This window comes from Barbus barbus (assembly GCF_936440315.1).
Source record: "Barbus barbus genome assembly, chromosome: 27".
Taxonomy (NCBI): domain Eukaryota; kingdom Metazoa; phylum Chordata; class Actinopteri; order Cypriniformes; family Cyprinidae; genus Barbus; species Barbus barbus.
Genome location: NC_136755.1, coordinates 21,290,565 through 21,299,925, shown reverse-complemented (window position 1 = coordinate 21,299,925; position 9,361 = coordinate 21,290,565). Strand labels below are relative to the sequence as shown.

General features: G+C 38.0%; 1 pseudogene across 1 annotated transcript; it reads left to right on the top strand.

Moving 5' to 3' along the window:
• The first annotated feature begins 2,918 nt into the window (after positions 1-2,918).
• Positions 2,919-4,655, top strand: LOC306847450 (riboflavin transporter 2-like; annotated as a pseudogene). The gene is made up of 3 exons: positions 2,919-3,790; positions 4,210-4,307; positions 4,446-4,655. The product of its transcript is annotated as a riboflavin transporter 2-like (transcript).
• Positions 4,656-9,361: the final 4,706 nt, after the last annotated feature.

Here is a 9,361-nt window from a genome sequence, read left to right as displayed (position 1 = left end):
AGTAGACGGACACAGACCTAGTCATTTAACAGTTAAACCACAATGACAGTTACAACCAAAACAGCAAAAGTAAAAGCTGAGCTTTCAGTAACTAAGAGTAACAAATATAACAACAGCAGCTGAAACAGTAAAACAATAAAATAAGCTGCATTATTTTATTCATGTCGTGGAGCAGTATTGCTGGGATGTTATCATCCACAGATTCCACAAATATCCTCAAGTTCATCAGAACGCGGAATAAATGATGAAAAGTTTATTTGCGGCTTTTTAAAAATCCTTAATGTGTTGGACGCATTTTTGGCTGGTAGATACATCGCTGCTTCATACGTCTTGTCGCGTTTTCACAAGAGTAATTTGGGAAAAGAACGCTAACATTTCCGTTTGTTTTCTAGACGTTATAACCTATACAGGTCATTTTCAAAAAATTAGCATATTGTGATAAAGTTCATTATTTTCTGTAATGTACTGATAAACATTAGACTTTCATATATTTTAGATTCATTACAACACAACTGAAGTAGTTAAAGCCTTTTATTGTTTTAATATTGATGATTTTGGCATACAGCTCATGAAAACCCAAAATTCCTATCTCAAAAAATTAGCATATCATGAAAAGGTTCTCTAAACGAGCTATTAACCTAATCATCTGAATCAACTAATTAACTCTAAACACCTGCAAAAGATTCCTGAGGCTTTTAAAAACTCCCAGCCTGGTTCATTACTCAAAACCGCAATCATGGGTAAGACTGCCGACCTGACTGCTGTCCAGAAGGCCATCATTGACACCCTCAAGCAAGAGGGTAAGACACAGAAAGAAATTTCTGAACGAATAGGCTGTTCCAAGAGTGCTGTATCAAGGCACCTCAGTGGGAAGTCTGTGGGAAAGAAAACGTGTGGCAGAAAACGCAGCACAACGAGAAGAGGTGACCGGACCCTGAGGAAGATTGTGGAGAAGGACCGATTCCAGACCTTGGGGGACCTGCGGAAGCAGTGGACTGAGTCTGGAGTAGAAACATCCAGAGCCACCGTGTACAGGCGTGTGCAGGAAATGGGCTACAGGTGCCGCATTCCCCAGGTCAAGCCACTTTTGAACCAGAAACAGCGGCAGAAGCGCCTGACCTGGGCTACAGAGAAGCAGCACTGGACTGTTGCTCAGTGGTCCAAAGTACTTTTTTCGGATGAAAGCAAATTTTGCATGTCATTCGGAAATCAAGGTGCCAGAGTCTGGAGGAAGACTGGGGAGAGGGAAATGCCAAAATGCCTGAAGTCCAGTGTCAAGTACCCACAGTCAGTGATGCTGGTGTTGGTCCACTGTGTTTTATCAAGGGCAGGGTCAATGCAGCTAGCTATCAGGAGATTTTGGAGCACTTCATGCTTCCATCTGCTGAAAAGCTTTATGGAGATGATTTCATTTTTCAGCACGACCTGGCACCTGCTCACAGTGCCAAAACCACTGGTAAATGGTTTACTGACCATGGTATTACTGTGCTCAATTGGCCTGCCAACTCTCCTGACCTGAACCCCATAGAGAATCTGTGGGATATTGTGAAGAGAAAGTTGAGAGATGCAGGACCCAACACTCTGGATGAGCTTAAGGCCGCTATCGAAGCATCCTGGGCCTCCATAACACCTCAGCAGTGCCACAGGCTGATTGCCTCCATGCCACGCCGCATTGAAGCAGTCATTTCTGCAAAAGGATTCCCGACCAAGTATTGAGTGCATAAATGAACATAATTATTTGAAGGTTGACTTTTTGTATTAAAAACACTTTTCTTTTATTGGTCGGATGAAATATGCCAATTTTTTGAGATAGGAATTTTGGGTTTTCATGAGCTGTATGCCAAAATCATCAATATTAAAACAATAAAAGGCTTGAACTACTTCAGTTGTGTTGTAATGAATCTAAAATATATGAAAGTCTAATGTTTATCAGTACATTACAGAAAATAATGAACTTTATCACAATATGCTAATTTTTTGAGAAGGACCTGTATATTCTCAACATTGCTGTAGCTTATTTTAACTTTTGTTGCTCTAAATAAAAGTAGGCTATTCATAATTATAGGCCTATACTTCCATAATAAAAAGAATACATTTTTTTATTAATTTATTTTTTACACCAGTTTAGGTGAACTGATAATAGCTGAAAGGTGATTAAAAATAAAACTTAATCATGCCTAAAATATAAACATTTCCTAATGCATTCCTATAAAAGCATAGCTTATGAGAAAGCTTAAATAAAAAAGTAACTGCACTCTGATTTGTACTTTGATAGGTTTTCTGCAAATAAACACAATTTTCCTGTTTTTTTCCCTTAAATACATTGGTACGGCATCAAAGTCTTAGTAAGACAATGCTCCATTTACCGCAGATGTTACTGAATAACTTCATATTAGCAGATGTTTCTTATCCAAAGTCAGTGTGCACTGACTGAAGGGTCAATCCCCCCGAGCACGCCTGGGGCCAGCTGCATAAACTCAGCCACCATGTTAAGACTGTCTTAAGAACTAGTTTGACCAACTAGCAGTGGCCAAAGGGTAATCAGTCTTACTTTTCCAGTACATATAAGACCAATCTTCCTTTTCATAACTGAATTAAAAAACTTATGACCAGTCCTGAAGAAAAAAAAATAGATGACTAACCTTTTAAGACTAGTCTAAACAGTTTATGCCCTTGGATTAAATGTCTTGCTCAAGGACATAATGCTGAGTCTTCTCCGACATTACAGCTGAATAAATAAACTTGACTGCACCAAATTTGGAATCTAAAGATAAAGTGTCATTTGTACGTCATAGTCGCTCCAAGTGGAACTGCAAAAAGCATGTTTGTCACTGAGTGAAATTGTCTTGGGTACTAACTGTACACATCGTTTTTCTTTTATGAAATCATTAAGGTTACGAAGTCTGATCTAAATCAAAATGGCCACGTCTATCCTCACCCATGTTTTGGCTGGCCTGTTTGGCATGGGCTCCTGGGTCACCATCTGTGGTCTGTGGGTGGAGCTGCCTCTCATCGTTCCACAGGTACCTGAGGGTTGGAATCTTCCCTCTTACATCTCTATTATTGTCCAAATGGCAAACATCGGACCTCTGTTTGTCACATTAATGCACCGCTTCCGCCCAGTAACGCTCAACGAGACTACAGTTATCTATTTTATTGTTGGTTTCGGGATACTGGCCAGCCTTTTGATGGCTTTCTTCTGGAGTGAGACGATAGTGGTGCAAGGTGTAGAGTGCAGTGTTCCTCTGCTGCTCCTCATCTTCTTCATCTCATTAGTGGACTAAACGTTCTTTCCCTTCATGACACAGCTCAAGGCAGAGTATCTCATGACTTGTTATGTAGGAGAAGGCCAGAGTGGTCTTGTCCCAGCTTTAGTGGCAATGGTTCAAGGTGTAGGTGTGATGGAATGTGTCAATGCATCTCAAATCCTCAGATCCAATGAAACACATCTTAACAGGTCTGAAAGAGACACTACCTACCTTGTGCCTCACTACCAACCAGCTAACTTTTCCGTTTTTCTTCCTGGCAGCTATGATGGTGGTTTGTTTGGTGGCGTTCTTACTTTTGAACTACCATCCAGCTGTGGCCAAAGAGCATCCCAATAACATAAATGGAAATGAAGATCCTATATCCCGCTGGAAAAACAAGAAATCTGAACAGAAACCAATGATGCGTTCTCAAAAGGCTAGTCAGAAACCCAAGAGCAGGTTCGAGACAGGGACACATACATGGATGCAAGTCATATACATCTACATTATGCTAGCATGGGTGACCGCTCTGACTAATACCGGCAGATATATAATATATAATAATAGTAATAGTATATAATACTAATACAGACAGACAGACAGACAGATAGATAGACAGATAGACAGATAGACAGATAGATAGATAGATAGATAGATAGATCTTAAACTAAGATCTTAAGATCTTAGATGTCGTAAACTTGAGTGTATAAGTGTATGAACGATGGGTACAAGTGGTATGTAAATACATTTTTAAATACAGAGATATTATTTTAAAAGCACATTTTAGTTTATATTCATGGTGTCCCAAAATAGTAAAGTAGAGTACACTTAGATGATCTTAAGTTTATCTTAAGTACTAAAAAAATAATTTTTAGTATAAGTACACAATTAGTGCTTTTTCACCTAGATAGATAGATAGATAGATAGATAGATAGATAGATAGATAGATAGGCTAGATAGGCTTCTGTTGGCTCTCTTATTGAAATTTACATTATGGCCATGGCTGTGTTGAGTCCATGTCCACTGCTAGTTAAGGACACCTCTGGAGCCGTCATTATTGTGAGTATACTTGGAACCAGTTTGTGTTTATTTTCAATAAAGAAGCATTCTTCTTCTTTTTTTTTTTTTTTTTTTTTTGCTTTATCTGTTTTACTTTGTATTTTTTTACATTCACATTGAGTAATCTTGTGTTTTCAGGTGTTGGCATGGTTCTTTTTCATCTTCTTCCTATCTTATGTAAAGGTGATTGTTACTGTCATCTTGCGAGATGAAGGCCACAGTGCTCTTGTGTGGCGTGGAGCTGTAGTACAGTTGGGATCAATGTTGGGGGCGGTGACTAGGTTTCCTTTGGTCAATATATATGACTTTTTCACCTCTGGTGACCCGTGCAACACTAATTGTCTATGAGATAACTGTTCTGTAAACAATATTAAAATGAATTATAATATTATAATATTAATTCTATTAATTCTTAATTGTGGAGCATATGTAAATGAATGAATGTAAAAAAGTGATTATTTTACTATACAGATGCTTTACTACATATGTTAACAATGTTTGTTAAGTGTTTTATGCTGATGTATTTAATTTAATTTATTTTTTTTATTTTTTTGCTTACTTGTCCATTTATTTGATTTAAACATCCTAATCATGACTCAGTATTTTCAATGCCAGATATGCCAGAATTATGGCAAATGTCCACTAGGAGGCGGTAACGGTCTACAGTGAATATAACTCGTTTAGATTGGTTCTCACACAGGAGCAGTTTGACTAGGTGACCTACCATGTCTTCCACAAACTACCATGTCTTTTTTTTTTCTTAATTTTTTCTTAAAATGATTTAAAGTTAATTTATATTTATTTATTTTTTTATCAGCAAAATGTGTAAATAGGATAGCATAGGATAATAATCCTGCATGCAGAGAAATTATTTTGCAGCAAGACCGCACTTATTTAGGTTTCTTCACTTTAATAAAAAACGTTAATGATTCTACATGATTATTTGAACATATTAACAGCCCTTGTTTCTGTTAATAAAAAACAAATGACAAGCTCATATTTTGTAATCATCTCACCAGGGAGGAACAGCCTTTGCAGGGTGGCCTCTAATATTGACTTTGACAATGAGAAGCCTTGAACCACTTATTAATCTCTTTTCATTACGCAAAGGCAATGAATTGAGTTGATAGGGTCTTAAAAATCTGCAGATTTATTTCATAGTCTTAAGTCTCCTCTGCTTCTTAACTGCTGATATTCTAATAAATGAATACAGATGAGAACAGTCTGGACAGAACAGCCACCATATTGCTTTGATCCAGCGATCACAGTATCAAGGGAGAGAGGATAACGGGAAGACGACAGTTATATGTATTAGGATGTGGAGGGAGTTCAGCCTCACAGCTCTTCAGCAGGACAGGACAGGACAGTTTTCACACAATGAAGGCCGCTCGTTGTCTTGGCTCTCTAACAATCCTCACCCAGGCAGCCAACTAATAGAGTGGCTATTTCTGGGCACTGGCTTTGATGATACACCCCACCCTGACTGTGCGTTGTCACCATGGCTGTGTGACCGGGGATTCAAACCCATGGAAAATATTCCTGTCTGCCTGGCAGGTGTCACAGGGTGCTTGGCTCAAAGCCTGGATACAACAGCTGCTTCTACTTTGATCCATTAGTTACTACTCTGGAAGTTTAGCTCTCCTGTGCACATGGGGAAGAGATCTTGCACATTTTTCACGATTCCTTTTCAGACAATACTGCCGCATTTTTAATGAGCCGTTGTGACTAGGGTTGAAACTAGATCTGTAAAACGGAACATTCGGTCAGGGTTTTATACTCTTTAAAAGTTTGGACAAAAGACTTGTCAAATAAATCATCTCTGGTTTTTATTCTCTATGATTTTAGGACCAATAAGGAACATCTGGAAGTATTTTGTCAGTTGATTTTGGTACAAAACTAAACATCAATTACTAACAGTCTGCTGTCACAATTAGACCGGGGCTAGTTGTCACACTTTTTTTTTTTACTCCATTGAAATTCACTTAGTGGGCTTATTTTTGAAAGTCAGTTTTATGTGTAAAAGTAAGCTATTTTCTGTGAATGTGCAATACTTAAGATTCATTAGCCACTAATATGTAAACAACAACAAAGTAGGAAAATGGTAGCGCGACTATTTGCGCTACAAACCAGTGTGTTTGTGATTACTTCATTCATTAAAATAATATGAAAACTTATACCAGTTTGCAGTATTAAGTAGCATAACAGGCCTTTTTGTACAGCTAAAAAAACTGGAAGTGAATGACATGGAAGCCTCACACATTCAAGTTATAAATAGCTGCATGCAACCACTCTTACATTAAATATAAAGGTGAATAGACACACAGCCTACATTGAAGCAGAGGTGTCTAATCAAGTTCCAAGAAGGACAATATCCTGCAAAATTCAGGTCCAAACCTAATTAAACACCCCTGAACCAACCAATAAAGTTCTTCAGAATTAGAAGCTTCTAGACGTGCCTTGGAGAAATTTGGATCTCAAGGAGGTAAATCTCTGCAAAAAGGGATTGGACACTCATGCCTTATACTTGACTACAAAAAAAACCATTGATGAATTGCCCATGAAAAAAAATTTGCTCAACATTACCTTTTGTGACAACATTCCCCACTGGTTGCCAATATATGAAGCTGTCACATTAGAACCTGTCATTAAACAGGCTATTAAAGTTTTTCAGAATCATTAGTTGAGTGAGAGAAATTCCGCCCTTTAAGAAGAATTTCGTACCTGCTCACCAAATTATCCACCTTATTTTTCAACGCAGAATTAAGCCATTTTCTATCAATGTGCGAGATTTCTCGTTCATTAGCCTCTGTCTGGAAATAACGAGAAGAATAACAAAATGCAGTAATCGGTGAAATACAAACCAGTGTGTTGATAATTAATACATTAAATAATATGGCAGACACACCAGTTTGAAATATCAAGTCGCAAAACAAGCTGGATACATTAAAGTGGTGGTTGATTGCGATTCCCCTTTTTTTTAATGTTAGCTAGTGTGTAATGCTGCTGTTTGAGAATAAAAAATATCTGCAAAGTTACGACGCTGAAAGTTCAATGCAAACGGAGATATCTTCTTTTAAAATGATGGCAGTTTAATGCCTATAAAAACGGCTGCTAGGGACTACAACGAGTTACTTCCCGGGTTCGTGACATCACAAACCCATATAAACCCAGCCCCTGGGAACTTTCCAGCATCTCACTCTCTCTCGTCATTCAGATTAACAACACAGCTCCACTCCAACGAACTGTTCCATTTATACACTTACTTTCACTTTCTTTTTTTAAAAATGGGTAATTCCTGTGTAATGTTTATGAAAAATGGTGCACTTTATTTTAAAGTCCTATTTCCATATACTTACTATGTGCCATCTACCATCAATTGCTCAATAAGTACCTTGATCCATGTTTATACCCCCAACTTGAGTACCGCAAAACGTATTCTGTACATTAACTAATAGGTACATACACCAGTACTTACATAGTAAGTATATGGAAATAGAACTGTAAAATAAAGTGCACCATTTTTCATAAACATTACACAGGAATTACCAATTCTTCAAACTTTGTAAGCACTGCTGTGGAGAGCAATTTAACATTAACACACACTTGTTTGTAAGTACTACATATTTACCACGTGTATACCAAGTACAGTTTGTGTCTTGTTTGTTCACATAATAGCACATTTTTCCATAGGTGCTACACATTTACCATGTACATATCATTAGTATGTACAGTAATGTGTCGTCTTAGTTACCATATATGGATACTGTAAGGATGTGCCTGTTTGTACCCACTTGTCCGTAAGTACTTCATATTTACCATGTAAATACATAAAAGTAAAGTATCTAATTAGTTACCATGTACGGGCACTACCTGTAAGTGACCGTTCTTACCCACACTTGTCTGTATGTACAAACTAATTACCATGCATGTACGACTGTTAACTACAGCCGTGTTTCTTATTTGTTACCATGTACATACACCTCAGGTAAGTACCTTGTGTAACCACTCATTTGCCTGTAGGTACAAGATATTTACCATGTATGTACCAGGAAAGTACCCATACTTTAAAATAAAGTGCTACCCCACTAAGAGCCGTGCTTGCACAGGTTCTGTGCGATCCTTTTCACTAATATTCTCTGGGTCTCAATCGGGCTCAAATTGATAAGTAATACAGGCGACACCGCTGAGGTGAGGGCATGACGTTTAGACTCGCACTAGAGGTGCTTTAGCCAATCAAAACACACTGGACCAGCTAACCAGCAGGGAGTGGCTTCATAAATGCAGGAAATGATCAGCGCGTTTATAGGAGAAGGAACAAAGCGGTGTGAAATAAAGATTAAATTGTGAAAAATAATGTGTTTTTTTAAAACTAAGCATTAACACATGTTAGACTGCACCCCATTAACGCAATCAAGCCTAGAAAAAATACAGTCAACCACCCATTTAAATTTACCAATGGCTGCAACTGCTCTTTTGGGAAAAATAAATGCATGCAGAACTGAGGCATGTGGGGAGCGTGACAAAGAAACAGAAGCCATTTGTCGTATTAGAAGTTAGTGTGCCATCAGAATGATTTTGAAATTAATATTTCAAGGTAAAAACTGACATACAGTTGGTTTAAACAGTTAAGATGGGCCATATTGGAAAATAATGCACACCCGAGGTGGTATGACGCGAGGCGTAGTGGCCGTTACACGTGGTGTGCATTATTTTCTATTATACCATGGTCTGTCTGAATACTGGATTCTGATTGGCTGGCAGATATGCTGTAAAACCGTTTAATGCACAGGTAGTTCCAAGACAGTTTAATCACCGTTCCATATTAATCTGCTGCTTTAATTGATGCACACAAACTCACACATATCACTCGCGCACACGCACACACACAGGTCGGAGATTGCATTCGCAGATTGTGCTGCATGCACAAACATGTTGTCATCGCTGCCCAATAATAATAATAAACATTAGGATGTTTATTAATAAAAGGGCCTAGATACTAGATCGCTACTTTATATTCCTCAACAACGAGGTGGTAAAATGACTGTTTTTGAAGT